The sequence below is a fragment of the Pungitius pungitius genome, chromosome 14, assembly GCF_949316345.1.
Source record: "Pungitius pungitius chromosome 14, fPunPun2.1, whole genome shotgun sequence".
Lineage (NCBI taxonomy): Eukaryota > Metazoa > Chordata > Actinopteri > Perciformes > Gasterosteidae > Pungitius > Pungitius pungitius.
Genome location: NC_084913.1, coordinates 11,471,491 through 11,495,596, shown reverse-complemented (window position 1 = coordinate 11,495,596; position 24,106 = coordinate 11,471,491). Strand labels below are relative to the sequence as shown.

The following is a 24,106-nucleotide window of genomic DNA, read 5'->3' as shown; positions in this document are numbered from 1 at the left end:
TTTCATTGACAGTGACCACCACCTGCTCTGTGTTTGAACAGTCACAGATCAACTAAACGGCACAAAGCACCGCGGCAGCAGGTGTGCATCTCACCGGAAAACCACATTATACTGACAATCCTCCCCTGGGAAAAAGGGTTGTATGAGAGCCTTTAACATTTAAACAAAATTGGCCATGTCACATTTTTACAGTTAAATGATTGTAATAAAATTAATGCCCCAAGAAAATGATTGTGTTTTACTGTAAATGTAGAGTTTAAAGAAGGATAATGGACTTTAGTCCTTGAGTCGAGGCGACAACTGTGTGATCTACTAACTGCAGGCTTTAAGGCCGCAAGCTACTATGAGGCTGTCAATATTTCAGTCGTCAGGAGCTGCAGCACCATGAACCAATACCAACCTCCTCATCTTCGGTTTCCAGTCCAGCAAAAACCCACAGACAGACAAGTACATATCCAGGAACTTCCTTTTCTCGTTACCAAAGGAACACAATGGAATCCCATGATTGTTTGAGAGTGTATGTATTTCATTTTAAATCATCATCCAGACACTGACTGTCAATCAGTCAGTCAACTTGTATACCGCTGAACCTTAGAGGGTCGCTGGATTCAATCCCAGCCGACATTGGGCAAGACAGTGCTGACGCAGTCCGCTTTGAGGGAGGAGGTGAAGATCCAGTGCAGTCCATTCTCAGGAGACCACGGTGTACCTCGCATGCGCAACTAACGCCACAACCAACTAAACCGAGACCTGTATTCACTGGCAGGTACTACTTATTCAATGGAAACATCTGCATGGTGCACGGCGCTTTTGAGATTTCATATGGAGCACAGACTTGTGCCAGTGGCACCTTTAACTACTGAATTATTTAATATTGTGTGGGCGAGGGCAATGAATTTTATATTTAAACATCTCGCGAAGGAATTACTCACATTGCTATTGGCCTTTCATTACCAGAAAGGGAAAAAGAGCCAACGGATATACTGAATAAATAAATCCGATGTGAACAAAACAGCATGATGGGAGAAAAACACACAGCAAAAGAAAGAAATGCTTTGAGTGGAGAAAGATGTGGAAAATGTCACATCCGAGCATGTGAGCTGCTTTTGTGCACGACAAACAGTGCAATAGAATTCCAAACAAGACCTTTCTTTAACATCGTATCAACAAACAAACAAACCCCCCCTCATCTCCTCTGTCATACTGCATCCGTTTGAAGATCAATAGTTGAATCATCACCACCACCACCACCACCCCTCCAGGTATCTTTGTTTTGGGGTTTCCTCTCCAAAGAGAGCTGTCAGAATCCTCCATCCTTGTGTCTAATCAGCCATGACTAAGCCTGTCTCTGTGTTCGCCCCCTGCCTTTGGGTTTGAACTAATGGATGAATAACCTCATCGAGCTCATTACTTTTACAGTGAGAATTTGGCTTGGTGGGGCTGAGTGCCTTTCTGATCCACTCCAAACCAACCTGGCATCAGGCTTGCGTTGCCCCGACCTCTATAAAAACAATCAAATCTGTCTGGCGGCCCCGGCCCAAGATCTGATGGCCCAAAGACGGAACAGGAAGGAGCCGAGTCATCGTTCAGCGGAATGCCCGAGTCAGGGAAATCTTTCTTATTTAGTCACCTGATTTGTTATTCTTTTTCTATTACGGTTTGGATGAAATATTTGACCTGCTTAGTGTCAGCATTTTAGACCCACAGTGGGTCAGAGTGTAAAAAATTAGATGATCATGTTATTTTTCTGTCTAACTGGCAGAACAAGATGAAAGCCCCCACTCAGTCATTTTGGTGTTAGCTTTAAGATTTCTTTAGACAATTAGTGTGTTTTTATTCTCATGCTGTATTCCAAGAAAAATGTGGGATTTTTTGTGGAATTCTTTTTTTGATTTGTTGATAAAATAAAATGATCAGTAGACAAAATAGTTATTAGCCGACAAAGAATTTTCAAGCGAGTAGACGGAGTGAGAAAAAAAAAGTTCCTTTTAATAATTGATGTTGGTGTGTGCCGCTCTAATTGAGTGCTCCTCAGTGCTAAGATCTATGAGGCCAGCCTCTGTTAAATGCTACACAGCGGTGCTCAGAGCACCATGGAGGCTGCAGGCTAATGCATTGCTATCAATTCATCCGGTCAATAGAATATCCATGCTGATTTGATCCCATCCATTTTGTTATGCTTTAATCAAATGTGTTCAGAAATACTTTTTTTTATCATTGTGTTCTTTGAGGACATGGCGTGACTTCATTATTGTGTTAATATCAAAGAACTTGGTGAGTCGTGACACTGCACACACATATTTAAATCCAGTGTGGCACATTAGTAATACAGAAAACCGTAAAGTTGCATAACCCAGTTGGGGAGTCTTACAGGTATCGGCCGTAATTGGCTGGTTACATGGAGGAGATGTGGAGTCCGACATGTATTTCCCTTTGCTTGGCTGATTTAGGAGGCTGTCAGGCTGATTTGGTGCTTTGGCTGACTGGCCACAGTATCCCCATCTGACAAACCTAATGAATCATTCCTCATTTGACACAAAAGAGAAATTGCCTCCTGCCAGGTTGATTTCATTGCCTGACTCAGGAGTCACATATAAAACTATCCCTGTCCTGAGACTGAATATTTAATAAGAACTGTGATGTTGGCATCAGTTTCACTCAGATGGCTGCACATCTGCCTCAGTAATTTAATGAAAGATTATTTGAAAGATTCATGTACCAAACTAAAAAAAGGGATTTCAGTAATTACACGATGCCCACCTCATATTGGCTCATTAATTAAAAGATTTTAAAAAGCAGTAGCCCACCTCTCTTTGTAAACATTAATGCAAAAGCAAATTTTAAAAGGGACATTTCAATCCACATGAGCCCCTTTCCTACCATCAGTTGGTAATGTAAATGTATTCCACTCCTCTTTCAGACACATGGAAGGCAGCTCCACTTTGTTAATGATGGCATGATGCAGAAATGTGTCAAAGAGCAAAAAAAAAAAAATTGGTCTTTCAAGGCTCTGTTATTGGAATATGTCTCATTAATATGTAAGTTGATTAAACACATGTTTTATTGGTAGAGTACATACCAGCCTCAACTGTGAACTAATACAACCCAGTCACCTTTATGTGAGCAGTCCAGATCATAAGACAAGCCATTGGTACATCAGGGCTCATTAGAATATACCTGAGGCCTGAGGATTACCTTTGCAAAGGCTGCTGCGTCTTTCTCATGCAAACAGAGCGGACTGGGCTGAAAGAGGCAGCTTTCTGCCAGAGACAGATGCATCTATATTCAAAAAGACGGAGCGAGATTTTTTTTAACAGTAAAGCATTAACATACAGTATATTTAAGTAAAAATCAACATACAAGTATGAAACTGAAAATGAGCACAATAGGTTCCCATCAAATGAATGGAACACAAGACAAAACTCATCAAAACAGCAACTACTATGTATGTGCCAGTAAATGAAGAAAAAAATTAGTGCAAGATCTACATTTGAAATAAACAAATGAAAGACCGGGCACTGATACTTTCCAGCGTACTGCCATCCAAAATCAGTTGGTGTAATGTGTTGATCTCCACTATTTGAACTGCTGCTAGACAAACGTAAACATAATGTCCCTCTGCTTCGCTCCGTTGGCTTTTGACCAGTTTGCTCTCATCATATCTGGCTCGTAGAGGGCTGATTCACTTCAGATGTTGAACACTCGGCTCAAACATGTTGGTGTGTACATATTAGTGGCATCCTGATGAGAAATGTGAAAAGAGAAAGAAGAAATATCATAGTCCAAGTGGGAAGTGTTGCTACACACAAATCGCTCTGTGAGACCGGCCCGTCACACGGACCGGTCTCACAGAGCGATTTGTGTGTAGCTTGTGTGTAGCTTGTGTGTAGTTCACTCACAGTTTGGCCGGCCTCGTCCTCATCAATCTTGCCCTAATGCAGCACAGTGGGATTCTGAAGCTTGACGCAGACTGGGTCTGATGAATAAAAAACAACGGTACCACTCCTTTTGGCTCGCTGGGTGACCGGCCTCGTTGAAAATCTCCTTCTACAGTATGTGAGAGGGCCTTTTTATTCAGCATCACTTCATGAATAACATACATTTGCCCTTTCCTAAATGGTAGAGATATCAGCGGCCATCTGTCATGGGTTCATATAGTCAGGAGAAAAATGCTTCTGCCGTAGATCAACACATGGAACAATCACACATACCACAGAGTGCGCTGGTAGTTATCTCAAGGAAGGGCAGTTTGGCCGCTTTAAATTTTAATCAAGATTACTCCTTTTGCTGAGAGACATCCCAGCATTAAAAGACCGTTTTTAGAAGATTAGGCAAACTAGACTTCTGGTTCAGTTAACCGAACACAAAACACACTGGAAAACTTCCATGACTCCCAACGCTGACCATCATAGTCACATACAGTGTGTGACTCCTTGCAGTCACAGCCTACAGCTTTGGCACTTCCTCTCCTACGTCCCTCCCAGTATAAGAGCTTCCACCCTTTGCCACACAGTGTAGCCCCAGTTGTGTGGACTGCTCACTGTGACCAAAAGGTCCTGCAGACTTGGTGGCCCTCTCTAGATTCTCCCGTGAATTTCCTCCCCTCACGCTTTGACTGTGTATTTTACATTTTCTCTGTCCCTTAGAGCTTAGAGCACTTTGCATTGTGTCACAATGGAGAAATCCAGGGTTCGCTACGCTTTTTCCATTCCAACAATTGATTTATTAATAAGAGCAATAGGGCCAACCTCATACTAACCTAACCATGGATAATTACATGTGCAAGTTAATTGGCTGATAGGTGTGTTATCAGATCATAATATAATTCTATAAGATTAGTTAAAAACATACAAGTGCAATCTACATATATTACAAACAAATGTATTTTGTTACTGTGAAATTACAGGCAGTTTTATAAGCTTTTATATAGTGACCAAGTTTCACAATCCCCTCAAAAGGAAGGATAATACCAATTGTGTCTTCTCCTGTCCCATTGATAACCATTGATGGGTTTTATTTCCGTATGCAGGTTTTATAAGCGGTTTACTTCCTTCCTGTTGGACCTCTATCCGCTTGTACCCACACCGATTACTGGTGTCTCATCGAAATGCATCGAGCTGAAATCTACATGTCTGAAGAGTTTGTTCGGCATCAGCTCTGGAGAAGGCGCAGAGGTGCATATCTGGTTAGTTTCACACCACCTGCTGTCGGAAGCAGGAAGCCTATTAGTGGGACTCTCTTCTGTCAGGGTTACCAACTACTGGAACTACTTTGTACAAAATGATGGACGGTGTCAATTAAACAGGATGATTTGTATATTGACGACTATTGAGAAGTAATTAGTGCAGACCATTTGTGAATACAGTAGAGGACAAGAGAACAAACTAAATCCAGGTTTTGACCTCCCATCCTTAATAACCATCTGGTCTTTGAGACGATTGTTTTCTTTCTTTTCCGTCGTTGAAACTGCTGCTCAGAAAAAAGGATGTTCATTAGGTTTGACCCTGAACATCAATTTATCAAAGTTACAATTGGCACAAACGATTGAGGCAAAAAAAGCAGAAACAACCTGATACTGATAAACCTGCCGTGAAGAAACCAGAGGTACAAATTTACAGCAGCGATTGGATTACATGGTAATGATAATGATCAAGGCCGTCTACCTCCCACACACCGGCCCTGCAGTCTCTTTCTGTCTCTCTAGATATCCGTCTCTGTTGTTTGTCTCTCCTATTTTCTCTGCCTTTAGTTCCTATTGAGCCAATAACCATAGGTGTGGGACAGAGACAAACAAAAGGAAGCAATATGTGTGTGTGTGTGAGGTCCTGATTATATTAGCCTTTATGCGCAGGCAGGTTCACTGACGTCAGTGCTGAGCAGTTTCTGATGGAGAAAGAGTAAATCTACTGATTTGTGTCAGCTAGTGTCCTTTTCTGACCCTGGACGCAGGCAGCTGTTATTTGTAAAAATGCTCTGACGAAGCCTTTGTAGACTATTTGCTCAGCACCAAACAGGAGGAACACAGTAGGTGAGGTAACATGGTGGAGCATTTAACACCAAAAAGACCTGCGTATTTCCCCCAGCCCCAGGAGTAGAGACCAAAAACAGAGCTAAAGGAGAGTGAATATAGGATGACACAAGCACAACTCCAGGATACACTTGTTGGAAATAGCTCATGCCTTCTTTTACAGTAAACCAGAGACAAATCTTATTGTGGCTAATTGAAATACATGTTTTGCAGTTTATGTGTTAGTGGACGTTGAAAAATACGTTTCATGATGTCTCCCTTAAAACGCCATATTGAAACATAGTTGCCCAGCAGTTTCGTCAACTAAGTACCCAAATTGGCAATTATGCTCTAGAACCCATCCCGTTTTAATTTCAAGCTCTTCTCCCAGAATATGCCACGTTCAAACAGAAAACCCCACCGATGCAACGCCAACACAAACCTCCATCGAAAAGCCGCTGTATTCAAACCTTCCTTTATTCCTGAGTGTCTCTTTTGGTAAATTGAAGGCACCTGTTGAGCGATGACAGGGCCATGGGGCTTGAGCGTATTAGCTCTGACGATGACTGTTTTCAGCACCACGGCCCCACGTCATCACAAGAGAGAGAGAGAGAGAGAGAGAGAGAGAGAGAAAGAAGACCTCGTGGCCAAGAGAGAAAGGGAGAGACAGAGAGAGAGAGAGAGAGAGAGAGAGAGAGAGAGAGATGGCCATGTCATTAGGGATTAGCCCAGATCCACAGCTTGAGGCTTTCAGTGTATGAGTGCTCTGGTCCTCTCACACACACACACACACATGCACAGGGGTGATAGATGGACAGAAAAGGCAATGCGTGGCACAACAAAGAGACAGTCAGGCTGTGATTTGTTCTAAAATCTTTCACCACGTTTTGGTACAAATTCAGCCTTTGCTGAAAAGCTTTTGTCAGCCTATTTGATCCTTTATCATCTATTTGACACGTTTAGAGCATCTAAACTACTTCTCCACCACTGCAGGACGTCTCTCTTTATTTCTTCCCTTCTCCCTTCCACAGCATGAAGACAATAAGTTTCACCATCTTTGTTCATCCCCTCTCCCTGTGACACGCCTTAGCGCAATCCACGCACGCAATAACTGCACATGCTCTCACCTGCGAAAACCCCTTCAGTGAAACGTCCCATCGCCCTCTCCTCAGTCTCTTCCTGTCCTCTTTCTGTCCTCTTTCTCCTGCGTCCACGCGTCGCCTGCTGCAGCTCTCTGGTCCGGTGGGAGCAAGCGACACCCGCCCTAAAGTCTCTCTCTCTCTCCCTCTTTCTCTCTCTAGCCTACTCTTTATCGCACCGTTAAGGTCAGCTGCGCATACAGGAAGAGACCCCCCCCCCCCCCCCCCCCCCACACACACACACACACACCTATGTCCCCTCCCGTCCACCCCGACATTTGCTTACACTCGGGCGGAATCGCCGACAACATCACCTCTACGAGGACGCGGGGTTTGACGCCTGGTTCTGCGCCATCGCTCATGAAAAAAAAATATGAAAAAACTACACAAAGAAAGACAACAAAAAAGGGAGTAGGAGTGAGGGTGGGGGTGGGGCACACTGTTTTAGGAGTGCAGGTGTCATCCATAGTTGGAGACATAAGGAGGGGATGATAGGAAGAGGAGAGTAAAAAGGGACAAATCACTCACTGTGGCGCGGCCGGATTAAAGGATGCTGCAGTCGGTCACCAGGCATCAGCATCAGCAGCATCTCCGGGCTGCGCGCTGCTTCAGCGGGAGGCAGCGCGAGGAGGAGGGGCGGGCACGGTGAGGCTGATGATGTAAAAAGCTTTAAATCATTCAGGAGCCCGCTGCACGACACGTGACCGCCGACGCGGTTTATTATGCATCCGGGTTGTATCCCGGTGCCTCTCGGCTGACGGGACCCCTCCTTAATTCACACTGATCCGAGCCCAACACGCCAAAAAATGTCAGGTGTATGGATTTTTTTTAAACATTAACTTAATTGTTTGTTGCAAATGAAAACGGGAATAACTACACTTAAGGCAACGATGTAATGCTTTAATTCTAAAGGACCTTCAGAGCTTATACAGTGTGTTTTATTTTGGGATTGTGATTGGTGAACCACACTTTGCTCTTTAATCTTTCAATTAAAGTGTTATCTTCCAAAATAACAAGTAGTTGGCCTCCAGACATGCAGAAGATCAATACATTGTGGCACTGATATACAGAGCTACAGCTTCAAATCCTCCTCAGCAATGCAAAGTGGATGGTACAAAATGTCCCGGGCCATGTCAGTCAAAGACAACGATACCAGAATTAAACTGACTTTGGACATATTCTAGGCAGATGACATTCATCACATGCAGCCGGTCCTCCATTCACTTTCAGGCAGAGGAAGTGAGTGGAGTCATAAAAAAAAGCCTGTCCCTGAATTATTAAGCCTGCACTTGTGTCTTTCCAGAAGATTGTTATTTGCCATAGTAGCAAATATTAGTTGTTTTTGTGTTGGATGCATTGTGTGTACCACACTTTGTGTTTTATTCTCTCTGACAGACTGTGCCTTTAACTCATAGTTAGGTTATGGCGTGACCTGCTTGAGCCCCAAGTGCGCCCTCTGGTAGAGTTATTTTTAAACAAATCCAGCCACTTGCTTTTTTATGTCCATTACTGCTTCTGGCAGACATCTTTTGGGGGGGAAACTTATATAACGTAAAATGACGATACATCACAAAATAGTCTGTATAGAAGATTTCTTATGAAATAAATAGAAAAACATGATACAGAAAATACAGAAAAGAAAGACATCATACAAGACATGTTCCGGACAAGGCCGCAGAGCTCTTTATAACTGCATTCGCTCAATTTAGGATTTGTGTTAAAAAGAAAATAGAAACATTAACCAGAGGTATATTTATCTGATTGTATTTCCTCACAGTGAGGAAGCCGATCCTGGATGCCATCAGAGTTTAGGTCATTGTTAGCATCCCTGCTGAGTTCTTTATGCTGCGTGCTGGCGTGCTTGATCCCATCATGGCTGCAGCTCCTTTGTTTTTCAAGCTCACTTTTTTTTTCTAAATGTCAGCTACCCCACGGTCTAGCGGCTTTTCAAGTGCTTGTGTTGTGTGTGTGTGTGTGTGTGTGTGGCTGAGAGATGACTCGCTCTCACTGCGCCCTGAGCAGACAGACAGCTGTGAGACCTGAGCGTCACTACCCATAATTCAACACTGTCTGATGAGGTCAGTGAGCCACAGGGCAGGAGTGACCCCTGATAATCTGTCGGATCTGAGCATGCAGGAGTGCACACAAATACACGTACACAAACACACTTACACACACACACTCTCCGTTTCTTCATCTGTCAGATCACTAACCACCGACACCATCATGGCCGTTAGCGTGTTGATGGATGTGGCCTTTGCACACAGGAACGCACGTGCATCTAACAAGGAACGTGCTGGTGCTCTTCTTTCTTCACTCGTCCATGTAATAGATTTATTGAATATCATATTAGCACTCTGTAACTAACCTTCCAGCTCGTATCTCATAAGAAATGCTTCATATTCACACGCTATTAAAAGTCGACATCCAGCTCAATGGTCTCTCCCTCGTCCATGTCGGGAGGCTCGGCTCCGCTCTAACAGGCATGTTTTATTCAACACAAAACCTCCAGAACCAACCTCCCTTACTAAATAAGAGACGCCAGATACATGGGAAGGTGGTGAGTTAAGAGAGAGAAAGAGAGCTGCAGCAATATGATGATGAAAGAAGGGTATAAAAAGGGCAATACAGACAAACAGAGATAGAGTTTGGTTGGGAAGTTGCTTCAAGGACCCTGCAGTCCAATCTTTTTTTATGTGTTTCTATTTGAATTGAAGAGAAATTTACCCAGAAGCCTTATTGATCCCTCGGACATTGCTGAATTGTTCTAGTGTTGTACCGTCACTAGTGGGTTCTGAGAAGTGGAATATCTGGCTGCTATATGTCCCTCAGACGTTGGTAGAGACCAACAATAGAGCTAAAAGAGAGTGCATTTCAACTTAGATTGAACAGTGGGCCGGAAACATGACTGCAAATGAATAGTATATTAATATGTACAAATAAGCAACACTTTCCCGACAAGTTTACAGGATCCTTTTAAAAGACTTGTTCTGCTGAATCCAATTGGCTTGAACCATTGTCTTTTGCAGGTTTAAGGTTACACTTTGGGTCTATGTTGACTATCAACAGATCTGCCACTCTGAGAACTATACACAAAAGGTTCTGCAAACACTGTTCTGTGTGCCGTGCGATCTGGCCACTCCATCTCAACTGGCACCTAAACAAGCTACAACAAATCTTGTTAAGCCTGTGCAATTACAATTTCACACGGACATGGTTTGCGAAAGGCAAAACCCGGAGGGAGCCCCACACCGCTAATTGGCAGTGCTGTGAGTCTCTTTGACTCCAATCCCATGATCCTCTGCAGATCTTTTGAGGTTGGCCATTCCCACAGGTGCTCGCTCCATGGACGGACTCATTATCGACGGCCTCCGCCGGTGCTTTGGCTCTGCAGCTGCACACCCACACATATACAGAACAGGGCCAACAAAGAGCTACTGCAGTACAGCAGGAACAGGCAAACAGCAGCTGGATCCAAACCAGCATGATAGGGTGTGTGTGTGTGTGTGTATTGATTGATGTTTGTTTGCTCTGTGAATGTGCATGTGTGAGTGTGTTGATTTGTGGAGTATTTGTTTCAGAGGTGATTAACAGAATCATCTGCTTCCACCTCAGGAGCTGGCTTCAAAGACAAAGGTGTCACTGTACAGAAGTAATTCAGCCAAGAGAAAACTGCCAAGACTGTTCACTCCTTAACATGTTAGAAAGACAGAGGGGGAAGTTAGTGATGACGACAGATTTAGGAAAGAGGCGTGATGAGAAGAAATATTTTAAGAGCAGTTCTAAATGTTTTGTTATTTTTGACTGTGTATTGAGGGATCTTTTCTCTGACCTTAACCACCTTTAGTTGCCTTAATTAAAAATGTCTTTCCTCCCGATGCAGCTAATCAGATACTAAATGCACTAAATAAACATACAACATACATCAGATAGGTATGGTAAATTCCTTTTTCTGCAGCGTGACCTACTTTTCTGCTCTCAAACAAACACAAAATATGCAAAATTGTCCACAAAACCGCTTCTTTTGGTTGAGGTTTGCTTAGATTAAAAGCAGCCAATATAGTCAGAAGCTCACCATGCAAAACCGGAATAAAGACCATTTCAAGACTCAATTAATGAAACCGGAGTGACTTTAGCATGCACATTTCTTTGTTTGTGTGTGTGTGTGGCTATTGCACATTATCATAAGCTGAAATAAGAGCTGGGTCTGAGAGGGGAAACCGTAATTTAACACCTCTACCTCTGGGAGATTGACCATTCTGCTCTCATCCACTGACTCTTTATTTCTTTTCCTGTTTGGCTTTCTCTCTCCTCTATGTCTGCCCCCCCGCACACACATACACGTCACCATGGAGATGCAAGATGGAAGGGAGGGGGTGAGTTCTGCTTTGTGGAAATGTTGAAAAAACACAGCGGATACCTTCCTACCTTCTCATTACCATAACTTCCATCCCTCCCTCTATCATTCTTTCACCTCTCTAATGCCTTACTAACTCATAACGCACTTTCTTTCAGTGTCATCATTTAGTCGCTCTTATGCCGTGTCCGTCTCGTCCTCAGATCCCTGTGATAAAGATGGGCGCTGTTTGGCCATTAATGCATCCACCCAAGGCCAAGCATGACTCACTCAGTGTTTACTCTGGCTGATGACATAATGTCCGCTACATCTATCACGTGTACAAACAAAGAGATGTGGATTCATTAAGTTTGGTTAGCAATGGGATTGTCCAGGAATACATTTCTATTTTGGGACTAAACCCTGCACCAACTCAGCTGTTTCTTCGTATGAGAAGCATTGCTCAGGGATGAGCCCACATTGTCGCACCACTTGGGAGCCCCGTCTCTTTCTGGCATTTAAAATAAGAGGAAACAAAACAAATGTGTTTTGGTTGATAAGGCAGCAGAATTGACCTTGGTCAACCTTGTTTTCCAGCAGCAGCAAGGATCTAATATTTGAAGCCACCCGCTTATGTTAAATGCCAAAAATGACAAATTAGTGGAAGGTCAAACATCTACGGAAGGAAAGGGATGCCATTTGGTTACAAATAAGTTTTGAAGATTAAAACAGCAACCTTTATATACTTTTAAAACCATAGCCTGCTTTCATCTGTCACCTCAGCCAGCACAGAACCACCTTATCTGCTGAGTCAGGGTTAGGGGTTTAATATCCTGTATGGAGAGCTGCCCCAAATGAGGTGTGCTTGAGTGTTCGTCCATGCACATGCAGGTTGTGTGTCTGCGTCTCATATCCTGAGAACGCTTGACTGAGATTTATCTACAAGTATGTGTCTGCAGAACATGTGTGAGCACTTCCTTTTACTTTATTCTTGTGAGCAGGTTCAGGTGAGAGAGATTGTGTCGAGGTAAGCACATTGGCCAGTGCTCGGTTGGAATTTTGCATGACAATAGTTAGTTGAAATAATACTCATTTTGAAAGCCATTACATTTCTAAATCACAACTTCCAGGTCACCAACATTCCAGATACCAACACATTTAGCAGACACACAGCAACAATGTTGGACATTTTTCATGGTAATTTGCTTAATCCGAAATTTGACATGTTGTTGACATGTTTAGTGGAGGCCTGTTTGCACGTTGGACAGCTCCACAGCTCTCTAAGCAGCACCACTTAACTTGACACAGCAGAAACAAAGGAAACCTCTGCGTGAGCAATAAACGTATAAATCATATACAAAATGTTGGTTTGACTTACTTGGCTTCACTTTTCCATGAACCAATCTAATTTGAATCCATACGTTTTGTTTAAATCATTAATAAAAGGTACTTTGGTCCGTTTGGGTTAATTGGGACCATAGATTGCATGGCGTCCGGTCACCTGATGAAAGGTTGATTTAGCATTTGGCAACATTGGTTTTTGGCTATCTCAGCTTTATTCAACAAATGTTGACATCGAACACATGCTGAATAAGACATTTTAGATAAGACGTTAACAACAATTAACCACCATGAACTGGAAATACACAATGAGAAGGTTTTAAACCGACCTGGCGATGACAAGTATGTCACACTTGGCGCACCATTCCCTGCTTTCTGGTCTATTTTACTCAAAATGGGAGCAATCTTCAGGAAATGAACAGTAACCTGTATTTAACAAGCAATTGAGACCATACATGATTCAATGTTAACTGAGAGAGGTCGTTTTCTCATCAACTGTTAAAATCAGACTCCTCTTTGCAACCAGAGTAATCTTCACATAACGGATTTGCAGAGTGCACGTTTAAGGCACTTACTCATTGGCTTCACTTTTTCCGGCCTGGAGGTTGCTGCGAGATTCAGACACATGAGCAAACACACCGTGACATCTCAATGCACACACACGCCACGTTTTACCCCCCTTACAAAAGACAGGTTTTAAAATGGTAAACAGGTTCAAGATGTTGAAAGGAACATTTCCAAACACACACACACACACTCTCTCATACTCACACACAAAAACCCCTTGTGGCACAAAGAGAAGAGCTCGTTCAACATCTGCCTCTCAGGCATAGATCCACCCCCGGCCAGCCAGGTGCAAGAGGACGGACAAAAAGCTGTTGGGATCTCTTACTAAAAAAAAAAGCAGACACACATTTTTAGATTTCAGTTTTTAACCATTCAGTGTTTTTCTTTTTCCCTCTTATGCTTACATGTCAGCTTCTGTTTTATGTAATTTCACATGTTGTAACTCTTAATTATCCATGTTAATTTACAGGCACACACAGACATGCACACAGGCTCTATATTGCATGATGATGCTTTAACCACTGTGTCCATACAGGGACAGTTGACCAATCAGATCCCGGCTGTAAACAGGCCATGCATAAATAATGCTGAGGAATTATTGCACTACAGAGGGTTGTTGAAGGGAAACCTGGTAACTCCAAGAGAAAAGATAAATGCGAAGCAAATTGGACGGGGTACCAAAGGATTTTCTCTGTGGCAGATTCATATTTTTCTTCTCACTCTTAGAAAAAGGACAGTGGTGTTGGTCAACCAACGTGCCAGCATGAGGTTAGCTTGCTTGCTTTTGAGTGTGATACCACAACAACAATTTCAGACACGGGTCTTTAATTTGGTGCAGACATTCATGCCCCCCATATAATTTAGTTATTTTTGTTAAAACTACTTTTGCATCCAGTTGCATCACCAGGCAACATTTTAAAGATGTTTGGAGGTTTGGTTGAGCCTCAGTTGCACATGTTGTAAAGTAGGAAATGTTAGCATTTGAATCACTCTGAACAACCATGGACCGCATGCTCTAGGCACCTCATCTGATTCTCTAGATGGCAAACTGAGATTTGGAAAAATACTGCCGTGGTACATTTTAAGTTTGAGGAGAGAAATATTATACATTTCATGAATGAAAAGAACTCACTGGAGGGGCAGGAGTCTGTGATGGAGGCACGCTTCCACTGCCATGGAGACCGGTCTGACTAATCTAATAAATCAGTGAATTGAACCAGTTCATTGGATTATACAGCAGGAAATGATTAGCATAGTGGGACACAGGGTCACGTTACAGGTGTGCGCAGGAAACATCCCCTTTTCTCTCGCTAGTGGTGGAGGAATGTTTGTGTCTTTGATGCCCAGCTAGAAAAGCAGTGTGTGAGTGAGTCCCATAGGCCTGGGAAGGATGGAAACACCACGGGCTGAACTTAAATCAAATCAGTCTTCAAATGGCCTCTAACTAAACCAAAACCAGATGACAAGGATCAGTTTACATTGATTGAGACATGACTTGCCGCTCAGTGTGTGTATGTGTACATACTTCGTGTGCGTCTCTCCATGCAGAGGTATTGCTTTTGGATGAAAAGTTCAGTCTTGGTGGATTTCTTACTGGAACAAAAAATAAAAGAGAGGTTATTAAACAACTGGCATTTCTCTTTCTAAACAAACAGTAAGACTCAAGTCCTAATATTTATATATTATTTACATTATAGTCAACTTTCAAGAAGATAATGATGTGCGCTTATATATTTATGTACATTCCTCCTATTAACCAGCTGAGGCGACGAATTCGGTTAAATAATGGGGTGCAAAATTGGTGGTGAACACCTTTCCAAGGAATGCCTCGCAGTTCAATTAAAACCAATTAGTGTTGCCAAGTCAACGATTCAAGGAAAACTAAGCCCGATGAGAACATCCCCTGAGATGCTGTCCGACCTCTGCAGTTGAGGGGTCAAGTCAGACTGAGGAATGCGTGGACAGGGGGAGAGAGAGCTGGGAACAGAAGCAACTGGCGTTGTGCGTGCGTCCGTGGGCCTGCATGCCACAGTTGTGTATGTACAGTACACTGGTGTGTGGGCGTGTGTGAGTGAAACTCTACCCCACAGTTACCATTTTGCTAGAATAACAGCGCTATTTCTGATCTTTTAGATGCTGCAGCTCCAAGACCAGACTAGCAAAACACACACCCTGCCAACGTAACCACACACACGTTTTGATCACATAAATCCCTCCCCCACACACACATGTCCTGTATGAGTACTCCCACCACAGAAAAATACACAATGATTTAGACACTGGCACACTAAAATACACAAAAAATGTTTCTTTTTTTTTAGGTGTGCGAATACCAGTGTACATTTGCTTCACTATGTGCGCAATTGATAATCAAAAGCTTTGTCGTAGTGCTAAGTTAGAGAATCATTGCCCTGTTTTGCTGAAGATTTCAAGGTCAGAGGGCAAGCAGGATGTTCCCGAGCAGGCAGACACAAGTCTGACAAGGAGGGAGTTAGGGACACATCAAGCACCATACAACACACACACACTCGTTTTGTTTACATTACGTTTAGAAGACCCTTAAATCTAAACCCTAAAAAATATATGACTTGTGTGGTGGGGGAAGAACCTGCTCCCCCTCTACACCAGTTACGGGCCAATAGAAATCTTTCCTTTCTGTCTTACAAGGGTTATAAAACATGATGTTCTACCTGATTTTAGTTGCGGGCCGACAGCATTGCTCCTTTCTTTGCAAAGGCAGCGCTGATACTTGACCTGTGATCTGACAAATAAATCTCCCACAACAAGAGAAGTTGTTCGGCTGAATTCTTCCAGACGTCCCCATCCAGGCTTCCAATTTTTGAACACGTGCCTTCGATTCGTTCGCTTCCTCATTTCTCTTTTTAAATTATCTAACACAATAACAATAACAACAACAACAACAATGGTGTACACATAGATTTTCTGTGAGAACTTGTGTGTTCTCAGTTAGTGCTGAATGTGCAAATACCGGCCTGCCTCACCGCTGTGATTGCCCTGTCTGATTAGAAACGGCTTGGTTTGTTTAAACATGGGGAAGGAAGTGCCGAGAATGTAACTCTGCAGTCCCCCAAAAACCTCACATTGAATACTGGACCACGGAGAGGTGCTGGATATCCACCACATGCACTGAGGCGAATAAACAGCAGGGAATCTCTGTCTATCTGTGTGCGTGTGTCATTTGGTTCTTCTCGAGTCCCACCCTTCCCCGTCCCAAATTCTTCTTCACGTCCCCGTGTGATGCGTTGTCTATCGGTCATTGCTGCGCAGTGATTATGCAGTGGGGTTTGAAGCTTTTTAACTGGCGGCTGAAAGCGACATGAATGAATGTACTCAGTGAAACAACAAAAGTAAACTTGCAGGTCGACTCAAACAGTGAGTTGAAAGGAGATATATGTGCATGAGTCTAGTTTCACATGAACATTCAGACCATTGAAAAAAAATACCTCTGTCTAAAAACAAAACACAAATTTGGAAATCAGGATAAATTAATGCAATATTAAATGTACAGTATGGCAACTGTCCATAACGGTAAGGATCCAACCTTGCTGTGTTCTTTGTGTTTCAGGTATCTGGCATATCTTCCATTATTAATCACACAGTAATGTGACCTATTAAAGCAACTGTTCATATGCTCATATGGCCGTGCAGTGCGAAGATATCTGCCGCAAGATTATGTCCAATTCCCATCAAAATGAATACAGATGCTGTGGGCTCGGGCAGTAAACAAGTTTAAAAATCAATAAACAGTTATAGGTTAGGCTGAGGGAGAGCAGCAGGGGTTGTAAGAAATTGCCAGTTTGGAGAGTTTGGAAGGATTGCAGAACAGATGTTGAGGATTTGATTAGCGAAAAGGTTTTGTTTTTACAAGCTGAGCCAGACACAGGGCTGAATACTGAGAGGAGAAAGTAAAAAAAAAACAAATGCAGAACATATTTGAAGAAAATGATCATAGACTCGTCTTCATTGTCTCCAGGGAGTCATGCCTCAGTCTGCAGAATAAAAACATCTATAGAAGATCGGGCCTAAACCCATCCACCACTGCCCAGAATTCTCTCACCCTCGAAAATATCCATTTGATTTCAAATATTGAATTGTGTGAATGAGGGAAAAACTCTGCCACCTTAAGGATGGGGTTTTGCATGTCCTGGTGTGTACGATGCATGGTGGAGAGTGTTTACAGTACATTGAAAATGAGCAGGGAGGGGTTCAGCCTTTGATCGTGATAAAAAAAGGCAGCTAGACATTGAGTAAGGAGGGAGGAAAAACAAGTAAAGGAATGGAGGAAGGATAACAAAGTAGGAGACATCTGGGCCAAAGTAAGCAAGACCACTGGTTGATTCTATGAGCTCACAGGCATCCATAGTGTGTGTCTGTGTGTGTGTGTGTGTGTGTGTGTGTGTGTGTGTGTGTGTGTGTGTGTGACTCTCCTGTGTACCAAGTGCACAGTAGTGAAAAACATGTTTTTGTATTGAGTGTTATGTTTCAAAGTGAGCATGTTATGATAAGCATAAGCACTCACACACACACACGCTCCACAAATAAAATCCCTGAAAGGAACACATTAGTTATGGTCCATAGCCAAGCATACTCCAGGCCCTGTTACATTTGTCCTTAAAAGTTGTATTACTGTTTGTATTGAATTTTAAAAGGAACATATGAGCTTTGTAAGATGATACTGTTAATATGGCTTTAAAAGTTGGTTCCACTGACCCAATCAGGAAGTTATATTCCATTCATTGTCTTAAGTTATTTTTTTCATAGTCTTAAGTTAATTTCTACAGACTCTATACTGTAGCTTCCCATCAGTGTTGCTTATATATTCAAATTACATTTTCACATATTGATCACCGAGCATTAAAAAATATCCAAACTGACCCATTCAGTTATTTAAACTACTGATACTAGTCACAATATTCATTATCTTACTTTGGGAACTTTGGCATTCCCATCAATAACAGTTCAAATCAAAGCAGAGGTAACGGTTTTATTTATTCAGATTTCTATTTGTCCTAAAATGTGTTGCTAACCAGTGTCAGAAGTAAGAGTTTATTTATACCTAAACTCTATGGATATCTCCGGCTTTGTGATTCAAAGATGTGAGAGAGGAGGAAAGACGTTGATTTGCTCAAAAACTTACTGAATGAACTCCTCTGTTCCTTGAAACATGAAGGGAAGAGAAAAAACAAATGTATTTTTGAATGTTTATCACCACAAAGCCACCACATGTTGATCGCTGCCAATTAACAAGAAAAAACTAAAACAAGTGTATTTTGACAACAACCAGAAAAAAATGTGAACCACTTGCTGGACCAGAGAATGACTCCCATGTCTGGAGGGTTCAATTTAATCCATAAAACAGCCCCTCAAAAACAATAGTTTAATGCTCAATGGTTCATTTCAGCTTAGTGTCTCAAGTCAATTCTCTGTGTGCTTTGTTGGTCAGACATGAGTCTGACTCAATAAACTACTGTGCAAGTAGAAGATAACTAAAATTAAACTGTTGCTACGGGGGCATCATAAAAGAAGGGTGATTCTTGGTGCAGTAAAAGTCATTTTGCAGCTTCCTAACTTTTAGGAAACTTTTAGCTTCTAGCTTCTTCTTCTTCTTCATCTGTTTCATTTTGAATTTAATGAGCATCTTTTGTCTCTGTCTTGACATAAAACATTGTATACTTTAACAACCACCGTAACAAAAAGAGTTGGATCAAAATGCCAGGCGATGGTGGATTCGGGCTGTTCGCAGTCCATGATACACCAGAGCCTGGTTCGGCCGGGGGCATTGGTGGAAGCGTCGCGGGTGAGAATCCGGTGTGTGCACGGGGACATTCATGAGTATCCCATAGTGTCCGTGGAACTTAGGTTCAAGGGGGAAAAAATATAGGCTAAAGGTCGCGGTTAGCTCCCACCTGACGCACCCCGTCATTTTTGGGAACGGATTGGGAGGGATTTAACACGGGAATGGGGCAGGCTGCGGGGGTGCGTTCACGATCTTCACTGCTGAAGGTGGCGGTTAAATGGGTCAACAACATGTCAGACGTGTCCAAGCTGCTCGCTTTCAGTTTCCTGCCAACAGTCAACACCCAGTATTTTAAACATCATTTTTAATCATTTTTCAAACTCCAACCCAAACACCTCAACCGAGGTGCTGCCATGTCAGAAAAGGCTTTTCTTTCCGCTTGTTATAATGCATCCAACGTTCCCCATTTTAGATGAAAAGGTCTGAGTGAAAGCATCGCTCAAAGGGCCGGCAACTTGTGCTTTAGAACTCATCAGGTAAATATTTATACGTAATAAACTGGTGGTGGGGGGGTTTAAACTTCACAGAGATCGAAGTCTCATGGGGACACAGGTGCACCACAGATGTGAAGAGTTGTAATGTTACTTAAGGGGTGGGGAGGGGAATGAAAACATGAAAGCCAGAGAACATCAGAGAATACCATGAGGCAGAGGGGGAGGGATCGAGCAAGACAATGCACAGTAACAGAGGACTGAACAGAAGGAATTGTGGGATTTATTAACACAAGCCCGATTTGTATCATGTTGCTTAAAGTACCATACATTTCTATTTCCCCTACTTCTAAATAAGAGAGGGATGATGTTTGCTGGTGTGCTGCACATGGCACTCTTTGCCCACTTAATAGAGCTTATTGCACCACCTGCTGTTCAGAAACAGGACTGCTTGGTTGGCATTCTACAAAACATCACCTTCACCTGCAGAGCAACATCCTGCAATCCATAAAAGAACGACCAGCATTTGGCCCGGGGATCGTTTTCGTCTCCTTTTTACTACATTTATTTTTGGTTGTGAGGGAACCAGCAACACACACACACACACACACACACACAAAGGTGATTGTAGCATCAGGTTGAAAACAGCTTGTTCTGCTTTACCGTCAGGTCACTTACATGAGTTTTCGCTACCCACTCATTTGAAGGTCAACGAAACCTACAACCTCGCCCCCTCTCTTCCTGGGAGTCACTGTCAGGTCCATCCGCTCCCTACAGTGGTCCAGCCAAACCCCCCCCCGAGGCTGCGTCCTGTGAACCAAGAGAACTGTATACTGGGAAGTGCTGTTTTCATAAGCGCTCCCAGTCCTCGGTCCACAAACACAAAGAACCGAAGAACATGTGTACCACATTACACACCCATTCACCCTCTCACACATTCTCACCCACAGCAACTCAAAACAAAAACTTGAATAGTCGGTGCGACAAGATGTTATTCGTGAGCGTTCTTCGTAGCTTGCAAGTTCACCAACAGTGCAAGCTGAGGCTGCCGAGTGCATCACATCGGTGACCACATGGTGTTAGTCACCGTTGTTTCACTTCCACGAGGAGAGATAGGACGTCCTCGTCAGCAGCATTCTCATCGGAGAGGAGACAAAACACGCCATTAGATAGAGCACCACACAGGCCAAGTGGCTCTCTGGAGGTGTCCTTGAGATTTGTTTTCGGAGCGCCATGAGTAGTCGTCGTTTAGGGGAATTCACACCCACGTATTCCCAAACATTCAGGAGTTGAGGCTATTTCAAGGACATAGTACTCGTATTGTCTTTGGATGTTCTCTCAAACACATTTGTAGCAATCTCCACATCAGCGCTAGAGATCAGGAGGCTTTGCGTTCCCATAGTTAGAAACACCTTTTTCCTTTTCTTTGCAAAGTAGACATAACTTTCTATGAGTGCACACACATACATCCACATAAATGAGCCCTTACATTGGCACATTCTCTCTCACTGACGGTTGTGGGGAGCGACTGAGACCCGAGGGTCGCTCACCGCGTATCTTATAAACTAAAACGTTTATTTATTCTTCTGCAACTGTGTCCAGTGGTCAGCAGTCATGTGGGTCCAGCCTTATCCTAGAAGTTAATGAGTGGGGGGGAAAGAACTAAAACAACAGACATCCATTTATTAGAATGATCGCATCCACTCAGTATTCCTCCCACGAGAAAAAAACCTCCTTTCAGTCTCGACTGCTTCAACATATCAGCAAGAGAAGGACAATAACTGTTCACACATTACCAGCAATCCTAATCTCAATGAAAGGCTTTGCTGTCTACATTACTATCCCTCTTTTGATCGGATGGTGAACAAATGAATTATTTTCATTTTTTATTCAGTGTAATAAACTTAGACTGAAATAGGTTGTCATTGTGGTTGGGTGTCTTTCAAATCTTACTCTTCTTAGAGTATCTTTTTGTGGTTGTTTTGTGTTTTGGTATCTTAAAAGTCAAAATCTTCATTCCTCTATACGCATGGTGCATTCTACCCTACATTCTTGTTAAAGAGGTCATAATATAGTGACCAATGGCTTCAGGTAACAAAAGGAAATGGCTCAGAAGAGCATTTAAAGGCTTGAATTAAATAAAGTACAAAAAGCTTGATATGCCTGGACTGTCTGTCCTCATCTGGTTTGAATAATAACGCAGCCCAACCAACCTCCCATCAGCTCTTCTTCACACTCTCTCTCCCCACCTCCTGCTTATGTCAGCCTCCAGATGTTGGTCACAACCTTTCAACATTCCAGCTGCTAGTCCACTAACTGCCCTTACAAATATACACACACACACACACACATAAGGAAGTTCAAAGCTGTGCCAGAGGGGAGCAGGTGGCTAGAAACAACACGCTGTATTTAACCAGTTCTATCAGAGGCAACAGCTTGAGCGTTCAAACTCCGTTCATCCGGAGACACTGGCCAGGAAGCAGACGCTCTGTTGCCACTCTGTAATGATTGATAGTACACGTGCACTTCCTTTACGCTTCTTTAACTCTCCTTCAACGTTGCTACGTGTGGATGATGGCATTGGCGTGTTCTTATCTTCTGTTTTAACTGTTGAAATGTCATATGCTCAAATATAATCCCTATTAAAAGCAGCCAAATGATTTATTCAGCCCTGCTATTGCCTGGCAACGTGTTAACGGGGACTACCGGATGTCGCCTGGGTTCGCCTCCAGCACCCCACACAAGCGCTAAGGGATAGGATGGATTGGTTTTCTCAGAAGCATAGAGAAGGGAACTTGTGACGTGAAGAGGAGCGACACAAAGAGGCATCCCTCCTTGCAGCCAATCTCTAAACGAAACATTACAATGTTTTGCCTGTGAACTCATTCATGAATTCTTCAAAAGAGGACCACAGGGCCTCGACAACAGTACGAGTGAACATTAGGTCTTCGGCTAAATTGAAAAAAAAAGCCTTGTTCTGAAATGAGCACATCCGTTGGCAGAACTTTTTCTGAGGAGAGATCACATTCTCGGACAAATTGGTTTCTGTGTGATTTTTAAATGTGCAAAATGCTTACTTGGGATATGATGTTGACCAAACTGAGTCCAAATGTGTTTAAACCCCACTGAGGACATACAGCCATGTCTTTTTGGCAGTCCTGGTCCATCAGACGCTCCATGTGAAGGATGGTCTTCTAAAAACATTGTAGACAAACTGATGGTTCCTATTGGACGAGTCATGATGACTTTGGTGATTCCCTGACCTTTGCTATAGTGCCACCATGTGGTCAAATGTCTATAAAAACAGATCGTCTATCACAAATCTTTTGTCAGCAATGAATTGCATGGAAGTTCCTACTCTTTTACGATATTGGATTCATTGCATGCTGCCTTTCGATTTGTCTCCACATGCAAACAAATCAGAGCACACTCACACAGAAACCTTCCTTATAACGCTCCTCTCTGCGGGATCGAGCACATGAGGACACACACACACCTTACTGAATTTGAAATATTCTACGGCATTTGAACTGTGTATAAATTGAAGCTAGTTAAGTTGTTTAGCTTTTTAGACAGTGATGGTAATTGACATTCCTGAATACAGAATCCAATCCCCTCCAAAACCCCTGCTTCGGTCTACGCACAGAGATCCCAGTAAAACGGTGAGGAAGGAAGGACGCACTGTAGGTTTCTCTGTACGGCCCTAATGGGTTCGGTATGTCGGCACTACAGAGTGACTCTCAGCACATGTTAGGAAGGGAGTGTGTGGTCTGCAGAGTGATGAGGAAGTCCACTTTCCTCCAAAAAAAAAAGTGCAAAATGCAAGTGTGCATAATTTGTGCCGAGAGGACGTGGCTGTGTCCTTGGTTGAAAGAAGGCATCGGGGGTTACTGACATAGCCATTTTCTAAATGGAAACCTGTATTAGAGAGCACGTCCTTCCACAGCACAGCACACAGAATACTTCATGACTGCTAAAAGTCACGAACATGGAATAATCTCTGCTCGACGGAGATCATTTTAATATTTTGAGTGTCTCATTGCAACGCGGCTGTGCCGTCAGCAACAGCTGCATGCCGTTAACTACACACTGCACATGTGTGTGGCTTTCTAAACCACTTTCACCCCCATTACCTTGCTGGCTTGTAAAGATGTAAATAAACAGAGATGGATGAATGGACAGGAAGCTGAGCGCTCAAAGGTAATTCTTTACTGCCATCTACTGTGCAGTTAACATCAGTGCGTCTCGTAAAGACAATTTCTTCAGTATTTGGCACACATTAATTGGCATTATTATAATGGCAACCGCCACTGACAAAACTTTGTGGCATTTAAGGTATAGAAGCGTTTTCACACACAGAGACATGGAGTGTAATAACAAATTCTTTTTTGTCTTTCTGTAATCATACTCCAGAGATCCTTCCTGAAAATGTAGTAGTAGGAGTAAATCAGTGGCTTCGTTTCAGCC

The 24,106-nt window shown here is 42.9% G+C and overlaps 1 protein-coding gene across 4 annotated transcripts in view; it reads right to left on the bottom strand.

Moving 5' to 3' along the window:
• slc7a14a (solute carrier family 7 member 14a) overlaps positions 1–24,106 on the bottom strand; it is a 43,130-nt gene that overhangs the window by 14,073 nt on the left and 4,951 nt on the right. Inside the window, exon 2 of one of the 4 annotated variants that reach the window (XM_037485836.2) lies at positions 14,916–14,983. The gene's annotated coding sequence lies outside the window, so the exon portion shown is untranslated. Of the gene's footprint in view, positions 1–7,134; positions 7,312–7,432; positions 7,514–7,674; positions 7,828–14,915; positions 14,984–24,106 lie in introns of those variants that run through there. The other 3 variants (XM_037485837.2, XM_037485840.2, XM_037485838.2) reach the window with 3 other exon arrangements.